Here is a 26,572-nt window from a genome sequence, read left to right on the forward strand (position 1 = left end):
AAGTGCATTAAAAATAAACAATGTGATAATATATAGCAATGATCCTATATAATAAAAGCCTAATATGCAAATAGACCAAACAGCCGAACAACTGGTAAGTGTGAGGTACACTGACCACCAGGGGGCAGATGTTCAACGCAGGAGCTGCCCCCAGCTCTCAGGCCCCAGGCCAGCCAAGGTAGGTTCTAGCAGCCCCCCCCCCCCCCCATCACCTCACCAGTCACCCTGCAGAGGGAGGTGACCTACAGCAGTGGTGGGGGACAAGGCCGGCTGGTGAGCCGGTAGTGCTGGGGCATGAGGCTGACTGGTGAGTGGGCCGGCATTGCCCACCCCCCCTATCACCCTGCTGGTCACCTCCCATAGAGGCGGAGGCAGGGGTGGGGCCGACGAGTGGGTGGCACCAGCTGGCCAAGGCGGGTGCCAGAAGAGCCCCCCCACACCCGATCACCCCACCAGTTGCCCCACAGATTGACCCTGATCGTTGGCCAGGCCTAGGGAATTTCATACATTGGGTCTCTTGTATTAATCTAAGAGACAGTTTTGCTAGATCCTATAGAATTTTAAGGCATGTGCCCTTTTGGATAATCTAAATAGTTTATTCATTGTTTAAGTAAACAACTCTGATTATTAATACTGTCGAAGAGAAGCTACATTGAATTACCCAATCTGCTCTGCTGCTTCCCACTTTCTCCAGCACTGAAACTGCTCAGGCAAATTAAGATGAAAATTGGATTTAACATGGGATTAAATACCCAGCTCTTAATATCCATAAGAGTGAGTAACTTTGTATTAAAAACAAAGAAGGATTGAAATTTTAAACATTTCCAGTTCTCTAATATCTGGGAGTATTTATCATTTTTTTTTTTTCTATCCAGAGGAATATGCAACGGGAAAATTTTGATGAGCTGCACCAATGTAAAAGCCATGGTTATCCTTAAAGTGTATAATTTCCTCGTATTTATCAGTTACACCATTGAAGTTAGATATCATAGTTTTCATTGTACAATCTCTTAGCACCGATAAATAACTCAGAATGGATTTTAAAACTGGATTTTCTGACAGCTGGTTTAGTGCCATAGAGTCAAGAAGAAACCCATCACTTCCAGCTTCTCCCTAAGGAGCAAAGGGCCACACATCCAGCAATACAACTTTTAAGGCCACCACCCAAGTGACAGGCACCAAAGCACCTATCTCTGAAAACCAGTTGGATTTGTGTCCACAAGTCCCACAGGACCATAGCAGAGAAGCAGTCCTTCATGGGTACAAGAACCTTCACTTTGGCTGATCCTTAAGGATGAGCACAGGGAGAGCAAGGGAAAAGGTCCATTCCTGAGTCATTCCCTGGAGAGAGTTTGTCTACATATTTACTTCTAATTAACAAGCATCTGGGGGCTATGACCCTCCTCAGAATGCAGTTGAGCACTCCCCCAACTTTTCCTTCTGCCTCATTCCAACAATAAAACCAAGTAGACAGTATGTCCCTGAAAAAAACTTGTCTACATAATTAGCACCCTAGCTTTTATGGTTGTCAGCAAAAGGATTCCCCCCTCTCCCCCCCCCCCCCCCCCCCCCCCCGGCAACAAATCACTGAATTATGATAGTCAATGGGCTTGCATTCACAAGTCCCAAAGGACTGTAGCAAACAAAGAAGCAGTTTTGAAATGCCTGAGAATCTGGCCTCTAATCAACATGCATTTAGTTGCTGGCTGTGATCCTCCCCTTTGGGACATTCGTGGGTGTTGGCATTCCCTCACCTGCTGGGAATCACCAGGAACAAAGAAGACAGCTTGAGCAATAACCGAGATTTGAAGGGAAACCAGGAGCTCAGTCAGGCTGATCAATTCGGTTCACCTCCTACACAAGACTACTTTGTCAAGAATGGGAGATGTGTTTGTCTTATAAAATGCATAGAATCCAACACAGGGAGTCAAGAAAAATGATGAAATAGGAATAGGGATAGTTATACAAAAAGAGAACAAGATATATAAAGAACAAGAAAACAAGATAGATAAAGGACCAAAGAGAAAGATACATTTCCAGTAATCGATATTCATGAGAGATAAGTCATTTACCAAATAGTTCAACATAATTGTCATAAAGATGTTCCTGAGGTCAAGAGAGTAATGCATAAACAAAGTAAAATTTTCAACAAGAAGATGAAATTTAAAAAATACAAAAAAGAAATATATAGCTGAATAGTAACTATATTGAAAAACTTAATGGAGTGATTTAATAACTGACTATATCAAGCAGAAGAAAGATTCCATATACTCAAAGACAGGGCAGTAGAATTCATCCAATGAAAGAAAAAAAGTGAAAAAAAAAAATGACAGAGTTAAGTTAGCTTAGTAGCTTATAGCATACCATAGGCGAAACAATATATACAACTGAAAGCCTTCAAGAAAGAAGATGAGAGAAAGAAAAGGGTAGAGAACTTATTCAAAGAAACAATGGCTATAACTAATTTAAACTGGGGAAAGAAAGATATTCAGATTCAGGAAGTCCAAAAAGTACCAAACAAAATAAAGCTAAAGAGACATTTCAAGACATAATTAAATTATGAAAAGTTAAATAAAAGGGAGAATTTTAAAAACAAGAAGGAAAATACTATTTTTAGGTCAGAAAGAGCCCAGGATTGGATACATGCAGACATGTGATGAGACAATGGACTTCCCCTGGAATTTCTCATAGATCAACGTGCCAGACACAGATACCGGCTTCTTCTCCCTTAATCCACATATCCCCACACAGATATTGACTTCTTTCTGAATACCCCCGCCCATTCCCTGCGGCAGAGAATTCCTCAGCTCATGACCCTGCCCCTCACCCAACCGCAGTATAAAAAAAGCGCCCCCCTCCCTGTTGGTGTGAATCCACGTGCCCTGTCTTTGGGGTACGTGGGTCTCCCGGGGACGCAGAATAAACCTTTTCCTTTCCTTTCTTTTCTGATTTACTGGACTCTCTATTTCTTGCGCCACCTCCTGAGCCACCTAACCTAACAATTATTCTTAATTTAAAAATGTTTCCTACAAGAGAACCCCATAATAATTTCACAAAATTTTTCAGCAGAAACTTTGATGGTCAGAAGGTTGATAATTTCAAAGAGCTAAAGGAAAAAGAAAATTGTCAAACAAGAAATCCCTACCCATCAAAGTTGTCTCTTCAGTATTGAAGGGCTAATAAAGACTTTTTTCAGGAAAGCAAAAGCTGAAGTATTTCATTACAAATATATTGGCCTTATAAGAAATGCTAGAGGGAATTCTTCAAACTTAAATAGAGGTTAATAAGTAACATGAAAATGTATGAAACTGTAACACTCTCTGGTAAACATAAATGTATAGTTAAATTCAGAATAACATTGTAGTGGTGGTAAGTCAATTATATCTCTAGTATAAAGTTTACAAAACAAAAGTACTCAAGTAACTATAAAAGTAACAATTTTAATGGATACAAAGGTAAAAAGTTGTAAATTGTTCCATCAAAGCAAAATGTAGGATAGCATGCAAAAAATGGGGAGAATTTGTATACTTTCAAAATTAAGTTGTTATCAGCTTAAAAGAGACAATGATTATTATTATTATTGGATATTTAATGCAAGCCTTATGGAATTCCAATTAAAAACCTATAGTAGATACGCAGAGGAAAAGGGTATGGGAATCAAAACATACCACTACAAAAATGATCAAATCACAAATTTAGCATGAGAAAGAAAAAAACAAAGAAATTATATTAGAGCCAGAAAACATTGAATCAGATGGCAATGATAAATTAGTACTATTTTAAATTTAGATGCATTAAATTCGCCAATCAAAAGAAAAAGAGTGGTTGAATGGGTTAAAAAAAAAAAAAAAGACACAACTATATGCTGCCTACAAGCCACTAACTTCAGCTTTCAGAGCACACACTGACTGAAAGTGAAGAGATGAACAAATATATTTTATGCAAATAGAATTTTTAAAAAAGCAGGAGTATGATGCATGATAAAGAAACTGAAAGAATACATATTTGTAACCTTAGGTTTTAAGAGACCTTTCCTAAAAATGTATCCACAGAAATGGTCCAATAATTGTTAAGAGATATACACAAATATCAATTTCAACTATATAGCTCATCTTAGCCAAACATTGAGAACTTCAATACCAACTGATATGAAATGCTTGCCTTATAACTACCTCTTCATGTCCTGACATGAAAAGATACCCACAAATATTTTTACAAGAAAAAGAATGCCATGAAATATACATAATGTAACTCACATTTTGTTTAAAAAAAGAAAGGAAACACTAATGATAATGCATCAATATATTTACTAGAATTATTAAACAAAAATTCATATAAGAATGCTCACCTTCAAGATAGGGAGTGGACTTTGGAGAATTTAAAATTGTTCCACATTAAATAATTTTATATTATTTGAATTTTCATAAATCTGATTTACTTTTTAATGAGAGACATATAATATTTATAAAAGCTATGAATTCCATTCTTACTCTATGTAAGGTAATGATAAAAACTCCTATCATGCCAAATGTTCAAGACTGTTGTCAGGTTGAAATAAGACAACATAGGAAAGTTTTTTTGCAAATTTAATGTGCTTTGCTAATACCATATAAGGAGGCCTCTTGCTATGAATTAACAATGCTTGTCTTATTGGGAATGGATAAAGACTAATGCCATGTATCTATCTTTTTATATTTACAAAATATAAATCTTTAGTCCTATATCAATACCACCTACCAAAAATATTGAAAAAAACTAAGACAAAATTAAATACTACAAGACAATTGTGGTTTAGAGCACTACACCCAGCTTAAACTACCTCCATGGGTTCCAGGAAAAAGACTGAGAAAACCTTACTTCCTTACATAAACTTGTGGCCATATTTAAATTTATTAATTTCTCAAATAAAGTTCTTCATTGCTATTTTTTAAATTCAAGATCATTCAGTTTCTCACATAAAATTTATTAGTTGCAAAATGGGATTCGAGGAAAGAAACACAAATTGTTAATCTATGCTCATAGAACATGAAGTCAGGCTCGCAATCTTCATCTTGGTGTAATTTGGTCTCGTCATGTTCTGTATTTAATAAAGGAATAATGAGGCTCTCTCATTTCCAGGAGCTCTCTATAAACATTATTGGCCACAGTTCTGAATATTCAATAACCATTCTCTGTTCTCAATTATCATGTGTTTTTTTTAAAAAAAACCAAAGCTTTATTCCCAATTTCTCCACTTTTCCTTTTTGAAAAATTCTGAACATCAGTTGAGCATATTTTCAATAGTGAAAACCTGTGAATATCATCTATGATTGTAAAGTGGAAGGTTGTTGTGGGTATGTTTTTTCTTCACATCCAGTGTCAGATTATTTAACTCCTTAAAACATCTGTGCTAGAAAGGGAAAACCTGAATTGAAGTTGTGCAAAGAATTACTAAGAATGCCAACTGGAACACTTTTCAGTTGAAAAAGACTCCAAGAAGGCCTCATTAATTTAATTAGAAAGGAAACTGGCAGGGCTATTTTTCTCACACTGAAGAATGGTGAGACATCATTCAAAAAAAAAAAGATCCATGGCAGGGGCCTCTGCTCACACGTCACTTCCAGCCTTGTAATTATTGAACCTTTCTTTTGTACTGCAGAGAATAAACTAATGTGGGAATGAAAGACAAGACATATTCTGGGCTTGAAACCTGCATTCTTGGCCACAGAATATATTTCTGATAAGTGGCATGAACCAAGAAGCAAAATAGCTTTATGGAACATAGTGCTGCTTGGTCTTTTAGGAGTCCAGCTTTTCAGTGGTGTCAGAGGCAGCTTGACAACTTGAATTCACATGTTCCAGAAAGTGGGACAAAGGGCACTGTGACACAACTGTGATAATATTGGGGTTTGCCAACGTTGATGACTCAGAGAAGGACAGGGACTTTTGAGTCACCTTGGCAACTTAGCACCCTGTGCTACTCAATCACATATGAAAATGATACTTTTAAGAGAGGACACCTGAAAGGGAAAGACCTAATTAAAAAGCATGAAAGGATAAATAACAAGAACATAAACATTCTGTTGCTTTTTTTTTTTGGAGTCATCCTAAAACTGGCTAATAATTAAAATGTCTATGGCACTTCATTATCAATATGTTCAGTCAGCAATATCCATGAATATGCCTCCTCATCTTAAACATATTTGATTAAATTGTCCAGAATTTCTCCTTGTTAATTTGAAGATCTCCAATATATGATGTAGTAGAGTCAAAACCACTACTTGGGTTCATCTTGTTTAGGACTTTCTGTGCTTCCTGGACTTGTACGCCTATTTCCTTCACCAGGCTTGGGAAGTTCTTAATAATGCTTCACACCAATTCTTGAATACATGCTCACTGAAATATATTAGATAGTTCAATATGCTTTGTATTAAAACACACCTGATTTCATAAAACCAAATTACAATATGACATTATTTTAAAACAGTATCCTTAGGTCATGGGATCTAATACAAATTCAAACTGTGAATAAGACTTTAGTAAAGGATAAAGCACTTCCAAAAACAGTTAAATAATTTGGGCTTGAATGCATGAAAAATCGGCCTGCTACATGGTCTTTTGCCTTCATGCCCTTTGTGTAAATCCCTCTCACAGTGAATAGGACTAATGTATGACCAATAAGATTTTGAAAACTTAGAGCATAACTTCTGAGACTAGGTCATAAGATATTATGGATTCTCCTTGTTCTCTTTGGATTGTCTGTTCTGGGGTAAGTTGGCCACTATATTGTGAAAACACTGAGGCAGCCCTATGAAGAGTTCCCCAAGGGTAGCACTGAACCTCCTACCAAGAACCAGCAAACAACTGAACAAACATGGGAGAATACCATCTTTGAAGCAGATCCTTTGGTATAAGTTAAGCTTTTTTAAAAAACGTTTTAAATTTATTGAAGAGAGAGAGAGAGAGAGAGAGAGAGAGAGAGAGAGAGAGAGAGAGAGAGAGAGAGATATGTTGTTCCACTTATTTATGCATTCATTGGTTGCTTTTTGTATGTGCCCTGGCCAGAGATCGAACCCAAACCTTGGTGCATCAGGACAACGCTCTAATCAACTGAGCTACTGAGTCAGGGCCCAAGTCAAGTTTTTGGATTCCCGCAGCCCTGGCCAACATCATGAGCATGACTCATGAAAGGCCCTGTGACAAAACCATTCATCTAAGCCACTTCTGTATTCCTTATCCTCAGAAATGATGTGAGATAATACATGTTTGGAGATAATAAATATCGGCTGTTTTACAATGCTAAAATATGGGGCAATGTGTCATACTGCCATAGATAACTATTACAATATTCAATCAATATTGCTAAACACTGAGTGTTTATGATGGGCTAAGTGCTACGCTAAGCACTCTCTTTGCCTTGTATCATTGATCTTTCACAATATTCTATCTGAAATTACACTAATGAAAATTATGGATGCTTATAAGTGTGCCTACAATAGCTGTTAAATAATGGAGCTACAATTCAAATTCAAATCTTCACTTTCTGTCTTATACCAATGTCTGTGCTCTAACCTCTAGGTGTAGATAAAGTATTTTCTCTAGGGTGGCACATGATGAAAATGTTTACATGGTGCCAGAGAGGTGTTGCCAGACAAGACAGCCCCCTGAGTCAGTGGGAGAAGGCTGTTCCTAACCTCGATCCTTGTCTTCTCACATAAATGAGTTTATACAAGAGTCCTTGACTGCGTTGTGAAAAGCCAATTTATTAAAGCAATTAAAGCATGAACCTTTACTGAAAAAGCAAAGCAAGAAAACCTGGCTTATGAAGCACAGGCGGCTCTCAGCTCATTTGAAGAGCAGGTTAGGTGGGGTCCCAGGCATTATATACCCTCCTGTCTATAGGTCTCAGAATTCCTTTGCTGACTATTTTGGTAAAGATTAATTCTCAAGGTATTTTTGTTGTGGCCTTCCCAGAATTCATAGCACCTGCAACTTTATCTTGCCAAACCCTGAGACTGGTGGCTTCTCTATTTAGGGGGTAAAACTGCCCTCTTTTTCTCTCCCCTTATCCTCCTCCCTTTCTTCATTCTCTCATAGGGGAAGTTTTCTTTTTAACCATTTGCTCTCTTGTCCTTGGGTGGGGAAGATAATAGCTTGTTAGTTATAATCTGGCTGCAAATTGCCCATACTGTTTTAACTTTCCTGTCTCAAATTCCTTATTCTTCCTGCCCTAACACTGTCATTTCTAATTTAAATTTATAGTTCATTAAGATCATAGTAGAGTTACTTATAAATATTTAGTAAAATGTAAATGCCAAGATGAATGTTTGAGTCCTATATAAATTCAGAAGTGTGAGAGATCAGTATGTGCTGGAGATATTAGTGACATTCCACCAGATAGAAGACTTTTTGTTGAATCTTGATGTGTGAAATGGGGTAAGACACAAAAGGATCCAGGATTATATTCCAAAAATAATTATTTGTTCTTGGTGACAGGAATGATAACTGCTTGCATGAGAGAAAGAGGATTTCAAAGTGTATGTTCAAAAATAGTAGAGAGATAAAATGGAAAAGGTAATTTGAAGTATGGATATATAAAGCAGTAATTAACACTTTAAGCATTTTATTCTATACTCAATAAAGAATTGACCATTTCTGATCCTAAGAGTTATTTCACAAAAGGGGAATTTTAAGATACTACAAATATGCATGTGAATATAGAGAGATTAAATTGCAGAATATAAACAGAAATGGGCTTGTTTTCAATAAAATAAGAGAATCATCTGAGAAAGGAAGAAGTGAAAAGCAAGTCATGCCCAAAAGAATAAATAATTCAGTAAGTGGTTAAATGGTCTAAGAAATAAAATAATGTGCAAATTAGGTTGTCATTGCTGAAGTACTTGGGCAAGCAAGAAATATATCTCTTTATAACTTAAGAAAGACCTCAAAAGAGTTAAGTTTCAATCCTGAAAATAGCATTGATAAAACTGACAAGTATTTCAAAGTAGAAACAGAAAATCAAGACGTGTATATATGTATATGATATGTAATTGGTCCTGTAAAAGCAAAACTATTTGTTTAATCAGACACAGAGATTCTTTAAAATTAATTCAAATACAGCAATACTTTAATAATTCACAGGTTGGGATGCTGACCCCCACACAGTCAAAAATCTATATATATCATGACTCTCCCAAAACTTTACCAATAGCCTGCTATTAGTAGTTAATATAACATAAAAGCAATTAGCATATATTCTTTAAGTTATATGTATTATATACTGCATCTTTACCATAAAGAGAAAATAAATTTTTATTAAGAAATCATAATAAAGAGCAAATACATTTTCAGTATTTACTGAAAGAAATCTGTGTATGAGTAGACCTGAACAATTCATTCCTGATCCTGCGTTGTTCAAGGTCAACTGTATTCTGCTACAACCAAAAGTACACATTTAAAATGTGTCTACATGGAAAATGCCTTTTATATATGACTAGAGGCCTGACGCATGAAATTCGTGCAAGCGTGGGCCTTCGCAGCCACAGGCAGCTGCCTGGATCCCTCCCTCGTGGCTGCCTGGATCCAGATCCCTACCTCACAGCTGCTGTGGCTGCCTCAATCCTGTGGCTGCAGCCCCAGCTTAGTCCCGAAGGACATCCGGTCTAATTAGCATATTACACTTTTGTTATTATAAATGATATCACCAAATAGCACATATTTTCTTTTTACCAGTTAGAAGTTCACTACACAGCATTAAATTAATCTTACGTGGCCATTTACTTCTAGCTTCCAGCCTCTACACCTGTATACGTATCCAGTGATAAAGCATTCTGTTTATGCGATTGTAAGAAAACAAGATTCAATTTGCTTCACAGGGCAAAACAACTAGAAATTCTACAATTCCTTTTTAATAAGAAATTTCTATTTTCTGTAATATTAATCCTGGTGTAATAACATCACTCTGTAATTTTCCCAGATGTTATGCTATTTTCTTCCAGATGTTATTAATCATGAAATGGGAAAATTCATTTTGTTAATTTTAATGAGTTTAAGATTAATTTGAATATAAAAAGGTTTGGCTCACAAAGGACTACCTATGTTTTTTCTTTACTTTTATAATTTATTCTATGTAAAGTCTATATACCATCAAGTTCTGAGATTAGTAAATAGAGTCTTGGATAATATGTCTAAGTCTGTGAAAATTCATAGTCTCAGAGATTTCTTACTCAAGTCACTCAAAGATGTGTAAAAAAAAGACAAATACTATGGGACTTCACTTATATATGGAATCCAAAGAACAAATATAAACAAACAAACAAAACTGAAACAGACTCACAGACAGAGAGAGCAAACTGGAAATTGCCAGAGGGGCTATCTTAATCCTGAGGGGCCATGTTTCTTAGCAGCTGTTCCAAAACACTGGGAATTATGTGTCTACACCCCCTCCCCCTGCTTTTGAATAGAATAGGGTGGCTTATCAAGAAGCTTCAACAAACAAAATACAGGAGCACAATAAAGTCAGAGAGCTCAAAATGCAAAGAAACCCAGAGCTTGGATTCCAAGAGACTCACTGTGAATTCCCTGTGAGAGGAAGCACTGAGCTCAGTAGACTCCATGGGTACCAGGGCCTGGTTTGTTCATCTGTCTCAGAGTCCTTAGAGGGTGAGGGCTTCTTTGGTTCCCCATTCTGATGTATGCACTGTTAAAAGTCCAGAATTAGCACCACCAGACCAGTAAACACTATTTTGTAAGGGTTTATAGTGCATAGAGGAGCAGTGTGGGAACTGGGAGTATTCAAATTCAAGGCTGACAAGAAGCTCCAGAGCATGACGCTACATAATGGATTATAAAGAGGACAGGAGGAGGTGTAAACCTTTACAAAGATTGGTTATTGCAAGGGGGGTTGCCAGCCTGCAGAGGGATTGGTTAAAAGTGATTCTCTTATATCATATTTGACAGATGACTTAAATCTCTTTTCCGATTATCAGAGACAATGACAAGAAGCAGCCCGAGTTAAGTTTCTCCTGTTTTGCGGAAGAAGCTAAATTAAGTTGCACTTATGTGGCTGAAATGATTTTGTGTACTCAGGGAATTTTCAAATCTGGTCTTCGTGTTGTGTGTAATTTTAACAGCACCATGGGCTCCCCATCCTGAACACTATTCTTAAGAACAAGCCAAACACTTGATCAAATTAGCACTTTATCAAATTAGTACTCCACACAGTAGGTGGAGAAAAACAAAACAAAACACACACACACACACACACACACACACAAATGTATGCAAAAACAAGCACACACATAAATGAGTAAATAAGTTAATGAATGAAGGCATGAATAAATGAGTGAATGAATGAACCAACCAATTAATCAACTAATTAATTAAATAATTAATTAAAAAATAAAACAAGCTCAGGCACTCACGCACATCCTTGGGCCAGTGGTTCCACCCAGCAGCTTCCTGATGTCCAGGCTTCACACCAGGACACCATCACTCCCACTCCTCCAAGCTCTCTCCAGCACCCTGTCAGGAAGCACTTGGCCCCTTCACCCAAGCCCTCCATCGGATGTTTACTTTTGAATACCATGGAGGATGCCAGTGGGCCAGGCGTGGTCTGGGTGGAGTGTGAAGTTTCTCATTAAGACCAACCTGGTACAGTTGGAGCCGGCAGAGTGTGCTGTGAGACCTTGGGTGTGTGGATGGAGTGAGTTCGAGTCCAGAGAGAAGAGCAGGAGGAGAATGGGCTGGGAGTCGCCATGCATAAGCAGCAGCTCAGAGGATGGCAGAATCAGGTCTGAAGGGCTGCAGCCAGGACTACTCTTCCCAGAGGAAGCCAGACCTCGTGAGATCTGGGAGTTCTGCTGGGGTTCAGGGGAGTTTTGGGATCACAAACGCCTGGATACCTCTGTGTCAGAGGCCCTTGGTCTCGGACTCCTGCGTTAGGGATCAGGCTCAAACCATTAAATCCCCAGTCACAGAATCCCCAGTCCTGTCAGAAGCCTAGCCCCACTGAGAGTCACTGTGTGGTGTTTCATCCCAGGGCCCCGAGAAGTAGGGGATAGGGTGGGGCCTTGGGAGAAGGGCAGAACAGGAGAGTGTACTGCACATGCTCTGGCTACACGTGTTTCGTCTTCCATAAAGTGGAAGAGCCTAGGACAAAAACCATATTATGAATTATTTAGTATAAATGCTTGAGGACTTGGAATAATTGCTAAAATAATATTTGCTTATGGTAAAGGTAGATTTTTTTAATACAAATTAATTTGGATACTGGGTAACTGTTGATATTAATAAGCCCCCGACGAAAGGTTAAAAGCACAAATTTCAAAGCCTCCTTTTCCCCTGGTTTCTTCCACAGGCAGTACGTGATGCTCTAGGACAGCAGGAGGTTTCAGAGTTGAAATCCTTAATCAAGGGCTTCAAGGTGGAGACAGCTAGGTAATGGTCTAAACACAATTTATCTTGATCTATTGAAATTTGGGGGAATGGGAAGACTTTTTCCCAATGTTATTTAAATGTATATTCTAATCAGAACAGAAACATGGCTTACTTGTAATAAAATTTTCACCAATGATGTTTGAGATTACACGCACACAAATACACACACATACACACACACACATACACGCATTTGACTTTAGAACAACATGGGTCTGAACTGTATGGGTCCACTTCTACACAGATTTTTTTCCCGAATGAATACCTGTATCGTTTCAGTCTGTGGTTGTGAGTATACCAATGTGGAGACTCTACAGCATAGGCATTGAGCTACACCATTTTATATAGGAAGTCAAAAGTTATATGAAGATTTTATATTCCATGGGAGAATTGGCACTTATAACTCCTGTATTGATTAAGGATTGAATAGATAGATATAGATAGATATAGGTAGATATAGATAGATATAGATATACATATAGATAGATATATAGATATAGGTATAGTTATAGGTATATCTCCTCTGTAAAATTCTCAATTATTTTCGTTTGGACTATAGTGTCAAGTGTCAGGTAATGTGGGGAAAATGTTATCAACCAATTAAATAACTTAAGGCATTAATCTTAGTTTTATAAGCAATTGTTGACTAAGTGCTATGTAGAATAAACGGGGTTATTAATGGAGATACGTGTAAAATTATATATTACTTGTTTATTAAAGATATTGCAACAGATAAATTATAACATGATAAAAACAAAAAAATAATAAAATAATTGCATGAATATAAAGTAAAAAATTTAACCATACCTATCAGATGTATTACCTATTCATGAAAGTTTTGCAATATATAGTATATAAAGTTTTTAAATTACATTGATTAATGTTACTTTGTTGTGTGCTTCAATTTTTAAAACTCACAGCATAATTTTTAGTACCATTGTTTGCTTAAGAAACTTGAATTCTTCTCTTTGCAATGTGTTACAAAAATTCTTCTGTCCAATACAAGTTATTGCATCAAATGTCTATATCTCTGAAATGAATGGTTAGAATGAGATTATCTTTAATACTCCATGATAATAAAATATCCATGAATCTTTGACAAATATAGTTCTGTTTTGAGTCATTTTATTCATAACCTGTTTTCTTCTCCTTTGCCTATTGGTTCAAGTCAGGTTGCATTTATTACCTTCCTCTGAACTTTAGCCTTTGCTGTTATTTTAAAGTAATGTGATTTACTGTTCATGGTGCACATTTGTATGAGAACATTTTGACGCATAAAGATTTTAATCATTGAACTGCCAACTATATGTCTCTAGTACTATTATGCTCACATGAAAGGAACAATGGTCTCAAATTTATTTTGATGAAAGCATTTTTTTTTCATCTAGTATTCGGCAAAAGGAAGAAGAAGCTTTTGGATATTTATAATGCCTTTCCACTCTGCTTTTAATAAATCCCTTCTCAGATATTGAGGGATTCTATTCTTCCGTTGTATCCACTTATATCAGATTTGACATTGAATTTACCTTTACTCAATATTGACAATTCACACTTGTAACTAAACTTTCTTATTCCCATCTGGATACTTGAATAGATGAGAATGATGCTTTCTTTCAAAAGGCATTCCCTTAAGAGGCTGAAACAAGTCTGGGCTTTCAAAAACTTTAAAAAATAATTTAATAAGGGAACAAGATGTTGTTATATTTTAAGCAATTTCTATTGAGCATTACCTATTGTTATCTTATCATTGATTTTAATTGTAGCAGTAAAATCACTCCACACAAACTCTATGATAGTGAAGGCAGTTAGATAATAGTTGGTATAAAGGAAAGGGCAAGAATTTAAATATTCTTAAAATCTTATCATCAGATAGCTCAACTGGCAAAAATCTTTGTTTATTGTACACTAAGGTCAAGTTTATGTTTTCCATATTTTCTGGGACTTGGTTGACTTATATTTGCTCTGTGATAAAAAAAAAAAAATTCACTGCCCATTGGACATCAGTAAATGAAAGATTGGATATCAAATGATACATGTTTGAGTACAAAATCTCTAGAGAATGATTCAGAGATATAACATGAACATGGAAGGCTAGGTTGGTAGTTCATAATGATTTTTGTGAGAAAATATATTTTCCATATTCTTAAGATCTCTATGTAGTTATGGTTGAAATAATTATAGTAAAAATGGTGCTTTTGTCTATCCGGGGACAATATAGATTATTTGCAAAGAAGGAAAAAAAATAGCCATTTCTGTGGATTCATTCCTTGGGGAAAAGAAGGTTCTACCGAGGAGTATCTCCTTATAACATGGAACCCGAATGACTTAGTGACCACAAAGTCTGTCAAATTAAGTATTTTAATTGATTAGGCTATATCAGTTTATGATACCAATTTACTGTTTTCTGGCCAAGTACACTGACAGCAGAGAATAAGTCTGAAACGTATAATTTTGGACTAAGATAGGGGACAATAATGATTTGAAGCCTAGAACTTACAATTGGAAATCTTACCAACTTCTCCAAGTTACCTGAACTAAGGAATTATAGGAACATATGGTGTCTTTTGGAGTACTTATCCAAGAAGTAAAAGCCTACAGCATAGGCCAAATGAGTAGGCATTAACTGTAGGCTTTTATCTCTAAGATCCAACTATTTGTCCTATCTAATAAGAGACAAAGATGCAAATTGACCATACCTTTGCTACACCCACCATTGGCTAATCAGAGTGATATGCAAATTAACCGCCAACAAAGATGGCGGCTAATTTGCATATACTGGCTGAGAGCGAAGACTGAAGACACCGTAGAAGGAAGCCAAGCAACGGAGCCGAGGTAGCCGAGACGGGCGGGAGAGAAGCGGCAGAGACGGGCAGGGTAGGAGTGGCAGAGAAGGGTGGGGTAAGAGCAGCAGAAATGAGAGCGAAGCCCTATTCTTGCAGGAATCCTCCTGCAACAGGCCTCTAGTAAGTATATAAAAAATACGTATTTCAATGTAGAAGGTAGGGGGTGCACATAGAGCCATTTCAAGTCCTATTGACCTGTCAGTAATATTATGCCACCTGAATAAAACTGAGGTAAAAAGATCATGAAATCATGAAATGAGCAATAGTTAGATCTAAGTGTTGACTCTGTCTAAGCAAGACCTACTTCCTAGTTTTGTAAAGTAACAATAATAGCTGCTGCCTTTAACTCTTTTGAGAAAATTAAATGATTTATGTAAATATAAAACAGTACCTAGAAAAATATATGATTAATAATTATTACTTTTCGTTCCCTATATTTAAATGTATTTTTAAATAAATGAACCACATTTATTTTGGGGAGATATTGGGAGATAATTTCCCATGTGTCTCTTGCACTTCTGCACATCTTCTGAGGAAAGGCATAAAAAGCTGTTGTTCCAAACTCTCTCTCTCTCTCTCTCTCTCTCTCTCTCTCTCTCTCTCATTTTCTGTCAAGTCCAATAAAGATAATGTCTCCATTTGGAAAAGGTTGGGCAGATTGCTAATGACCCCTTTAAAAAACAGAGGAGTTTCCTCAGCTTGGGAATCAAATCCCCCTGAGCACAGCGTCCAGCTGTTTTACTCCGCATCATTCTGTGGAACATGGAGGGAAAGGGAGAAATATGTACACACCCATTTTATGCAGCCAACTGGGCTCTAATTCTTTGTTACCATTGTAATTAGCTAATTATTGATATTAATAATAGGAAAGGAGCAAAGGGCAGTCCAGACATTATTAGCATGGACATCTGGGCAGCATTACCAGGAAGCCGCAATCCCGCACTCCCCAGGGAACACCAGTCCATTCCCTTCAGATCCCTGGGAGAAGGAACTGGACAGAGGGGAAGATGGGTGCATGTGCAGTGAAGCTGGGGTAATGGAGGGAAGGTGCATGTTTGTCAGTCTACTCTGGAAACAAAGATACTTGGCTAGGGGTTGGAGCCATTGAAAGTGCGTAAAAATCTTAGACGGTTAAAATCCGAAGACAAAGGAATTCTTCCCCTCTTGTTCCGCTTGCTTCACTCCTGCTTCCTAACACTCGCCTGTGCTCCCTCCATGGCCCTGTGACCCTAGAAGCAGCAGGGCCCATGGCCATGTGGACTTCACACAGAATGGGCTGCAGCTGGAAACACAAATTAAGCTAACCTGGTGCTGGACTGGACTGTGCAAATACGGAGCAAAAACTCTGGACACTGACTTTAATCCTAGCTCCGCTAAAGACGAAATGGGACTTTTTCCTTGGTGAAACTGAGGGAGATGGCATCTTGGAAACTCAGGGGTTTCATAAATATCACTCATCCTCCAGTGGGGTCTCAGAAATTGTGTGTGTGTGTGTGTGTGTGTGTGTGTGTGTGTGTGTGTGTGTGACATCGCAAGAAGCCTTCTACTGGCAAGCGGTGGGGAGCAGGAGAGTACCCCACCGATAATACTTTTCTCTGAACCAGGGGTCTTGTGCCTTCTGCCAGCACCCATGACACTGTGGTGACTAACCTGTTAACTTATTAGGTTATGAACAGGGAAAACTCCTCTCATGATCCCTGACAGCAGGAAGACACATGAAGCAAGTAAGTTTAAAGTAAATTAATAGAGTCAGGAATGGTGACACCCGAGGACCTGGAAAAATTGTAGTGGTCAAACAAAACAAGATAAACCAGCAGACACCTGGGGAAGCTATTACAAGAGGATGTGAGTGAATGATTTAAAAAAGGACATAAGGTGTTTATTATATCATTAAAATATGCTATCAGGCAGACCTAATTCAAATAAATGTGATTCTGATTTTACAAGCTAGAATAGAAGCTGAATGGGAAAAATTAACAAAATGATAATCTGTTATCAAACAGTAGGTTCCAGAAAGTTAGTATCCCTTGTTGCCTGACAACAGGAGGGTGCTGACAAAAGCATATTCAGAAAGGATGATGCAAGGCTGGCACCATGCAGGAGTGCTGAGAGGCACGGATGGTAACAGAAGAAGGAGGAGGATTTTAAAAGAAGATTCAGCAGCAGAATTTAAGCTTTGGAAAGTATAATGGACTGTGAGAACTACAAGGTAATTCATAGATTTGCAATTAATGGTTTTTGAAGTATTTTCAGTTGTTGAAGACACACTTAAGCTATGTTTCCCTCAAGGAAAAAAACTTTCAATTTGCAAGTTGATAATCTAATGATGTAGAGAGAAATTCACACACAAAATCTCTCTCTCTCACACACACACATATAACCACACTATCTCCCAATTTAGTACAATGAGCCCTTTGGTTGCAACATCTTTTGTTCCATAGGTAGAGGGTTGAAACTGAAAGGGAGACTGGCCACCAGTTTCACAGAGAGAGATGGGCGGTTGCGTTCATTTCCTGAGAGCAGCCTTAGAGGAACAAGAGCTGAGCCATGAGCAGCTTAGTGCTCTTGCGTGATTAAGGACAGAGGGAAGAGAACCCCTGAGAGATGTGCACTGCATAAGGATATATGGTTTGTGAGACGTATGTCCTCAAGAAATGATGGAATGGGAGTATTTGCCTGGATGAAGGTGGCAGTGATCACACAGGAAGGGGGTGGAGTCTATCAAATCAGATGAGAAGCTAATTGCTTTTGGCTGAAAGAATTCATCAATATGTTGCTCTATTCCAGGGGAATTGTATCAAGATATGTAAATAAATTAATTAGTACACAATACAGAGTCATATTGAAATTCATAACTGCAAATACTAACCTGACAAATGCTAACCTGAGAAATGCTAACTTTTATATTTATAAATAATCTCTATTCACTTAGTGTCAACTTAAACACTTCACTGTACAAGATATGCTTATGATTATAGTAACTTACAATTAATTACCCTAAAAATGAGAGGAAAGACTAGATAAATAAAATCAATAGTTAACTCTAATAATTAGTTTAAATCAGGTCTTTGAATAAATCGTTAGAAATGGTAAATAGAAATAATAAGTCCCACCTTCTTATTAATACTGCAGTACTTTAGACTGGATTTTTAAATAGAATTAAAGACATTTTAAGAATAACATAAAATAGCAGATGATTGGATTAAAGCTCTGTGGTAAATTGACACAATGGACTACTACACTGCAGTAAAAAAGAAGGAATTCTTACCATTTGTAACAGCATGGATGGACCTAGAGGGCATTATGCTAAGCGAAATAAGCCAGTCAAAGAAAGATAAATATCACATGATCTCACTCATTTGTGGAATATAATGAACAACATAAACTGATGGACAAAAATAGATCCAGAGACATAGAAGCATCGAACAGACCATCTAACCTCAGAGGGAAGGCAGGGGAAAGGGGAGTAAGAGATCAACCAAAGGACTTGTATGCATGCATATAAGCATAACCCATGGACACAGACAGTAGAGGGTGAGGGCATGTGCTGGGCTATGGGGGTGGCTGGGGAAGAGGTCAATGGGGGAAAAAGAAGACTTACATAATACTTTAAAGAATAAAGAATTTAAATTAAAAAAAGAGAAAAAATAGCAAAAAAAAGAGAATAACATGAAATAAATATCATGGGAAATTCATTTATATGATTATACTGAAGTGACTCACAGAGATTCAACTTATCTATTTGTCTATATCTACTTAGATATCATTCTAAAAAATACTGTTTCATTCAATAGTTCTACCATCACTCTTTTAAATCATTAGAAAAGCTTAAGTTTTTTATTCCAAACTTTAGAAATAAGGAAATTGAAAACTATATAGAGGTTAATTGAATTCTCAAGATCACAAAATAAGTATATGATAAAACTAGTGCAAAAAATTTGTACTCACTCCATTGCATTTTATCCCCATGAAATATAAGCACATTTATGTGCTTACTGAGCATCAGTCAGTTTTGGGGTAGGCAAATTATGCATTGTGAATAGTTATAACTAATATTCAAAGACTGGATCTTTTCAACAACTCTCAATACCCAACAAAACATATCAGACTGATATTATGTCTCCCTAATCCTACTCTTCATGGGACTTTATAAAAACAATTACTTGAATAGATTCTGGTTAATATCAGCGACAGCAGCCAATGATGAATAACAGGATGCCTACTAACACTCTTACTGCAGAAGATATTAAGATGGACTGGGGCACAATTTACTATTTCCTTCTTTCTACTCTTGCCTTTCATTTTTCTCTAGGACTTTCCTGACTCTCACCTCTACCTATTTTGCATCTTTTATTTTTCCTAAATATTGTTGAATTGCCAACTTTTAAAGTTAATTTGTTAAAGATAAAATTTTTATCACTGCCACTAAAATTTTAACTTGGACTTTCTGAAAACCGAAAGATGGTGAAATTGAAAGCCCATAAACTGAAAATTTTGAGCAAACTATGCCAGTAGTCTGCCCTTCAAACTAAGCCAGTTAGGCAACATCCCACACAATCATATCTTCTACAAATTAAGACATATGGCTTGAAAGCGTCAATAATGATTTTGAATAGCCAATCTGTTCCTTTTTTCTCCCTCTCTTTTTAAAACTTCAATGTGTATAGCAACATCCCATTCATTTACCATGTTATTTCAGCCTCCAAAAGCATTTTAAGAGCTGAAAATAGGTATATAAGTGACACGTTAAATTTTCATCAGCAAGCCAGTGAAGTGTTTTCCTATTTGACACATCTTATTGTGTAATGAAACATAACGGTGTGAAACTGGCAAGATGAAAGGAACTGCATGTGGCCTGCCCAGACTGTGAAAAAAAGTCAGATTTGTAATATGTGAATCATAGTTAAAAGGATAGTGATGTGTTTGGAGACTGTTTTAATAGAATGATTCACATGGCCTCTTCTACCCTGATACTTTTGATTTTTAAGTATGTATTCTTACATATTCTGAATAAAAGTCCCATTTTGCATTTTTGATAATGGAGCAAAACAGGTAGCATTCTAATGAGAAGTTGAATTTGATTTAAGCAATGCTTTTGAGCAATTAGTAAAAATGGCAGCAACAAATCTTCATTGTGCCAGAAATTTTGTGAGACATTTTACACTTCATGTATCATTTAGTCTCCAGAAGTGTATGACCTAGGTCCCACTGCTTTCCTCAGTTTCCAAATGAAGAAACTGGGGCTTTAAAAGAAATGAAGTGATTTGCTAGGGACACACAGAAGGAAGTCCCTGAGCTGTGAGCTGTGATTCAGCATGCCTCTGTCTGCCTCCAAAGACCACATTCCTTACCCCAAATGAGTGTGCAACTGTGAGAGCCCCTTAAAAGTGATTGCAAAGAGTAGAAACTTAAATTGTCACAAGAATAACACAACGTGATTTTGAGGGTTCAACAGGAGAAACACTTGTATTATTGTAAAGAATGTGCTGATCCAAGTAAGCGCAGGACATCTTTACTCTGGCAGGGAATGGTGTGTGAAAAGAAAATGGGTGAGCAGCACCCTACAGTAGAGTAAACAGATGGATGGTCCCAGACCAGGGGCATTCTTCAATGAACTAAATCAGCATGAGCTAGATTTTGTTTCATTATTGCGGACCTATTAAATCAAGGGAATTTTCACAGACTGGATTAAAATTCGTCAGTTTCATACACCCTGGATACCAGATGGGGCTCTCTCAGACTGAAAACCCTTTTATTTCAATAATAAATATAGAGTTTACAATGTTCCCCAACCAATATTTTGCCTGTGCACCAACAGATTCCATTTTCCCCAGAGTCAAGAGGGGTAAGCTCTCTAATATTGGGTCCTTAGTAAGTGTTAGCTTTGCCACTTTACTGTATTATTCAGACAGTTGTGGGGACACTTTAGAGCAGGGGTCCTCAAACTTTTTAAACAGGGGGCCAGTTCACTGTCCCTCAGACCGTTGGAGGGCCGGACTATAGTTTAAAAAAAAACTATGAACAAATTCAGCAACAGGCAGTGGCGGCAAAAACACCCGGCGGGCCGGATAAATGTTTTCGGCGGGCCGCATGTGGCCCGCGGGCCATAGTTTGAGGACCCCTGCTTTAGAGCGTAGCATTAGTGTAAACCAGGAGTTCTGTTGACCAGCTCCTGGTTTTGAGCTCAGTTTCCCAATAAAGTGGTGGGACTAAGTCTTATTTTCCCTATTTTTAAAATTTGTAATTATTTTAATTACTTAAAAATATGTAAATTTTTTGATTGAGTTCAGAGAAGGGAGAGGGAGAAAAAGATAGAAACATCAATTATGAGAGAGAATCATTGATCAGCTGCCTCCTGCACACCCCCTACTGGGGATCAAACCTGCAACCTGGGCATATGCCCTGATCAGGAATCTCCCTAGTAACATTTTGGTTCATAGGCTGGCACTCAACTACTGAGCCACGCCAGCTGGGCTGCATGTAATTTTTTTAAAAGTATATTTTTATTGATTTCAGAGAGGAAGAGGAAGGAAGAGAGAAAGATAGAAACACTAATGATGAGAAAGCATCCCTGATTGCCTGCCTCCTGCATGCCCCACTAGGGATCGAGCCCACAGCCTGGCATATGTCCTTGACTAGAATCAAACCTGGGACCCTTCAGTCTGCAGGCTGATGCTTTATCCACTGATCCAAACCAGCTAGGGCTGGGCTGCATGCATTTTAACAAAGTAAATATCTGAAAGGGATTCAGCAGAGGGAGAGCTCAGCTGCCTAGACACTGATCTGTGGCTGACATCTATGTGCCCAGCCATTCCATGCATGAGCAGTTCCCAGGAGATTAGTATCCTGGAAGAAATAAATTAAATTAAATTAAATTATATTAAATTAAATTAAAATGGCTTCTATTATCAATAGAAGGGGGTTATTTTGAGAGGTTCTAATTACTAGTGGCCAGATCAGAGCCCAGCATTTACGGGATTGAGTCCAAAATAAAAATGCCAAGGCCCTCTTTCTACATCAAAGGAAAAAGGGTTTTCTTTCTTGACGTTTCCTGATGTTATGTCTCTACTAGTTAATCTTGCCCCGGCCCCTGCCCTTTGGGTGTAAAGATACTTGTGGGCCAAGTACAGACCCTCAGAGGCACCTGAATCCCGCCCTGTGGATAGCTGGGTTCCCAGGGCCACACAGACCCTCCCTGCATGGTGCCCAGCTGGCAGCAGAGACTCTCTGTCCCACTCACTTAACTTAAAGCCAAAGATAAAATGATGCTTTAACTGGCAGCCACAAGGCGGCAAACCCTAAGCACTGGCCGTTCCTCTGTGAACCTGGTTGCATGTCATGAAGCTGGCCCTGCAGGTGTCACTTCTTAGTAAATATACATAATATAAAATATATAAAATAATTCTACACAACATACATTTTCTACTAAAATGACTAAATTTGCTAACTAATAGCAATTTATACTTTGATATTTTTGTTCTCATAAAATGTCCTATTTATCCATACTTTTGGCATGACTTATCCTACATTAATTTGTCACAATCAAGTTCTGACAGGAAATAATGTATTTCCAGTCTCTATAAGTTGAGTATATCTGCAGATAAATGTTTATAATGCGATTTGATTCTTATATAAATACTAGAGGCCCAGTGCACAAAATTTGTGCACTTGGCAGGTGGGTCCCTCAGCCCGGCTTACACCCTCTTGCAGTCTGGGATCCTTCTCACAGTCTGGGGTTCTCACAGTCCAGGACAACCCCGCTCCTTAATGCCCACCTTCAGCGGAGGCTCCTGTTATCACCACTGTGCTTGCCAGCCATGACCCCAGCTTCTGGCTGAGTGGCACTCAGCCTGTGGGAGCACACTGACCACCAGGGGGCAGCTCCTCCATTAAGCATCTTCCCCCTGGTGGTCAGTGCATGTGATAGCAACTAGCCATTCTTCAGTTCTGTCAATTTGCATATTAGGGTTTTATTATATAGGACAGTAAGTAAAAAAAAAAAAAAGAAGAAGAAGAAGAGGGGGAAAGAGTAGGTAGAGAAGCAGAAGGAGAAGGAAGAACAGGGAAGACAATAAAGAGGAAGAGAGAGGGAGGGAGGGAAGGAGTAGAACAGAAGAAAAGAAAGAAGGAAGGATGGAAGGAGAATAATATGAATAAAGAGAAAAATAAAGAGAAAACAGATGAACACAATATTTGCAAAGGAGAGAAAATAAAGGAGAGGAAAAAACAACAATGAAAATACTCTTGTAATATATTGAAAGGCTCTGGTGTCTCAGACTGCAGCTTGCTCAAATTTGCTTTGTTCTACTGGCCTTCAGGCTCATAGCTTCCGCTTATCTTGCACATCTACCTGCTAAACATTAGAGAAATTCTTCCTGGGCTTGAGTTTTACAAAAACAGCCCCTCCCATTTGCCCTTCCCTTGACATAAAAGAAGCCTGAACTCTGTGCTCTTTTCAAAGATGGCTTTGCGTTACCACTAGGGCTTACCTGTTCTCAGTTGGAGATTTCATAATCAAGAAATCTTTCCTTTCATAATGCCAGATACATGGACTTTGGTCAGGTAACACTAAATAAAGAGGAAAAGGGATAAGAAAGAAAACTGCAATTCCTATTCATGATTCATTGATTACTTTCTTATGTCACAGTTAAAACCAAGGAGGAAAATCTATGCCTACCACTTGCAATCTAGATCTGTTATTCCGCCTAGTAGAAATGAACAGTTTTGTTCCTTTTCCCTTTTTTTGCATTAGTATTATTATTATTTTCAGAGAGTTCAGTGATGTTGAAAATGTGGCATTTGTGAACTGCTGGCTGAAATGCAAAGTAAAACGTTTTAGCAGGAGAGATCATGTATGTATGTCCCAGCTGGCATGTTCAGAAAAAGAGATTTCTGAAGAATGAGGTTTTTAAGCACAGTTTGCTCAAGTGAACCCTGGAGATTTTGCCATAAAGCATTTCTCAGCACCCTGCTGTGGCTTTGTTTTAGTTCTCAGGAGATTTTTGGTATTTTGTGATTTTATATTTGCTTCTTCCATACTCAAGATTCCTGGCTATACTAGAAATAAAACAACATAATAATTACTTATATGGCAACCAGTTAGACGCCTCAAATTACCAATAATCTTAATTAAATGTTTAAAAAAAACATGTTGCCATGTATTCATGCCTACAATAGCACATGCATGTATGTGAATGTACACACACACACAAACACACACACTCACAACACACATTTCCCAAGGAAGCTAAATGATCTGTTCTATATCCACTGCTAGTCCTCCTGAATAAAAAGCAAAAGGCACATGGTCATTCTAGAGCCATGGTGTGATTTTTCAGCCAGTAAACAATGGCTGCCATGTGTCTTGATTTCTGTTTGCTGAAATATAGCCACTGTCTGAAACTTATTAGAACAGTTTTTATTCATTTGTATTTTTTAATAATAGCTAAATTATATAGTTTAGAAAGTCAGACTATGTTTAAGCTGATAAGGCAGTTTCTTTTCTATCAGGATATAACCAATCCTGAATATAGCCTTGTTTCTCCTCTAACAGACAATATCTACATCATCAACATTCTGTGTTCTGGCAATTCCTAAAGTCCATAAGTTCTTAAACTCAATCACTGAGTTCTTCTTCTTCTCCTTATATTGGAATGGCTTCTCCTTGTTTCTTACATTGTATAACTATTAACTTGAAGAAAAAATATTACATAATCCCCTCTGGGGACTCTCTAACCCCAGGCTCTCCTGGCTTTTTGCCAGGGGAGCAAAGAGTTCCCAGTAGCCCAGGGCAATCTTCCAGAGAAAGTCTCAGATGCAAACTAAGGCAAAGGCCCAGAGCAGCTGAGAAGAGGCACATAGAAACGACTGAAAAGATCTAAGAGAATCCAGAAAGAACACTGACATGGTTTCTTAGAGCTGGACACAAAATAAGATTTTCTAAATGGAATTACCTCACGGCTAATGGAAAAGCCAGACCACACTGATCATACTATAAAAAATATTTTATTGAGGTATTATTCACATAACATTAACCCATTTGAAATGTACAATTCAGTGATCTTTTAGTAAATTAACTGAGTTGTGCAACATTCACCATAACCCCATTTCAGAACATTTTTATCATTCCAATAAAATCCTTCATGTTGTTTTATAGATAATCCTCATTCCCACTCTCATTCATCTTGAGAAAACCATTAATCTTTCTTTCTGTATAAGTATGTCTTTTCTAAACTTTTCATAGAAATAGAATTATAAAATACCTGGTCTTTGGGAATTTTGCTAAAACATTCTATTAACATTATATATTCAACTAATTTTATTTAGCACCAGTTTTATGCCAGGAAGTATAGAATAGGCTACTGATGACCAAAAAGGGACATATGGATCTTATGGTCTAGTGTGGAAAGTGAAAAGCAACTACCAACTCAACAAGAAATGTAAAATTTCAAATAAGCTTCATGACGCTCTGGAGACATGAAGGGAGTTGAGGAAACAAAACATTTGACTGAGAATGAAGAATAGAAGTTAATTAGGAAAAGAGCATAGCAGCTCAGATGGAATCAGATAGGACACACCAACTAGCAAGAGGGAACATGTCTAACACAATTGCTTAAGAAAATGTTGTTTTTTGGAGTTTTGAGAAGAAAGGAAGAATGATGGGAGATAAGGTTAGAGAGAAATGTAGGAGTCAGATTATGTTGAGACTTATGAAACGAGGTTAAAGATTTTGTTCTGTTTTAAGATCAACAGAAAAATATTGAATTTTTTGAGTTGGTTTGGGGGAGAAAGGTTGGTGATATGAGAGGCATTTTTTAGGAAGATCTACTCTAGATGCAAGGAGCATTTTGTAAATGTTCTTATAATACACTAGAGACCCGGTGCACAAATTCTGCACTGGGGGGTGGGGAGGGTCTTTCAGCCAAGCCTGTGTCCTCTCGCAGTCTGGGACCCCTCGCACCTTATTGCCCGCCTGCTCACTGCTCCTTAATGCTCGGCTTGTTGCTCTGTAGTGCTTGCCACAGAGGTAGGAGAGGCTCCCACCACCACCACTGCGGTCACCAGCCATGAGCCCGGCTTCTGGCTAAGCGGCCCTCCCCCTGTGGGAGCACACTGACCACCATGGGGCAGCTCCTATGTTGAACGTCTGCCCCCTGGTGGTCAGTGTGCATCCTAGTGACCATTGTTCTGCCATTCACTGGATTTGCATTTTAGGGTTTTATTATATGAGACTAGAGGCCCGGTGCACAAAAATTTGTGCACTCGGGAGGGGGAGAGGGGGTACCTCAGCCCAGCCTGTGCCCTCTCGCAGT

Source organism: Myotis nattereri (assembly GCF_964212035.1).
Source record: "Myotis nattereri genome assembly, chromosome: 10".
NCBI lineage: Eukaryota > Metazoa > Chordata > Mammalia > Chiroptera > Vespertilionidae > Myotis > Myotis nattereri.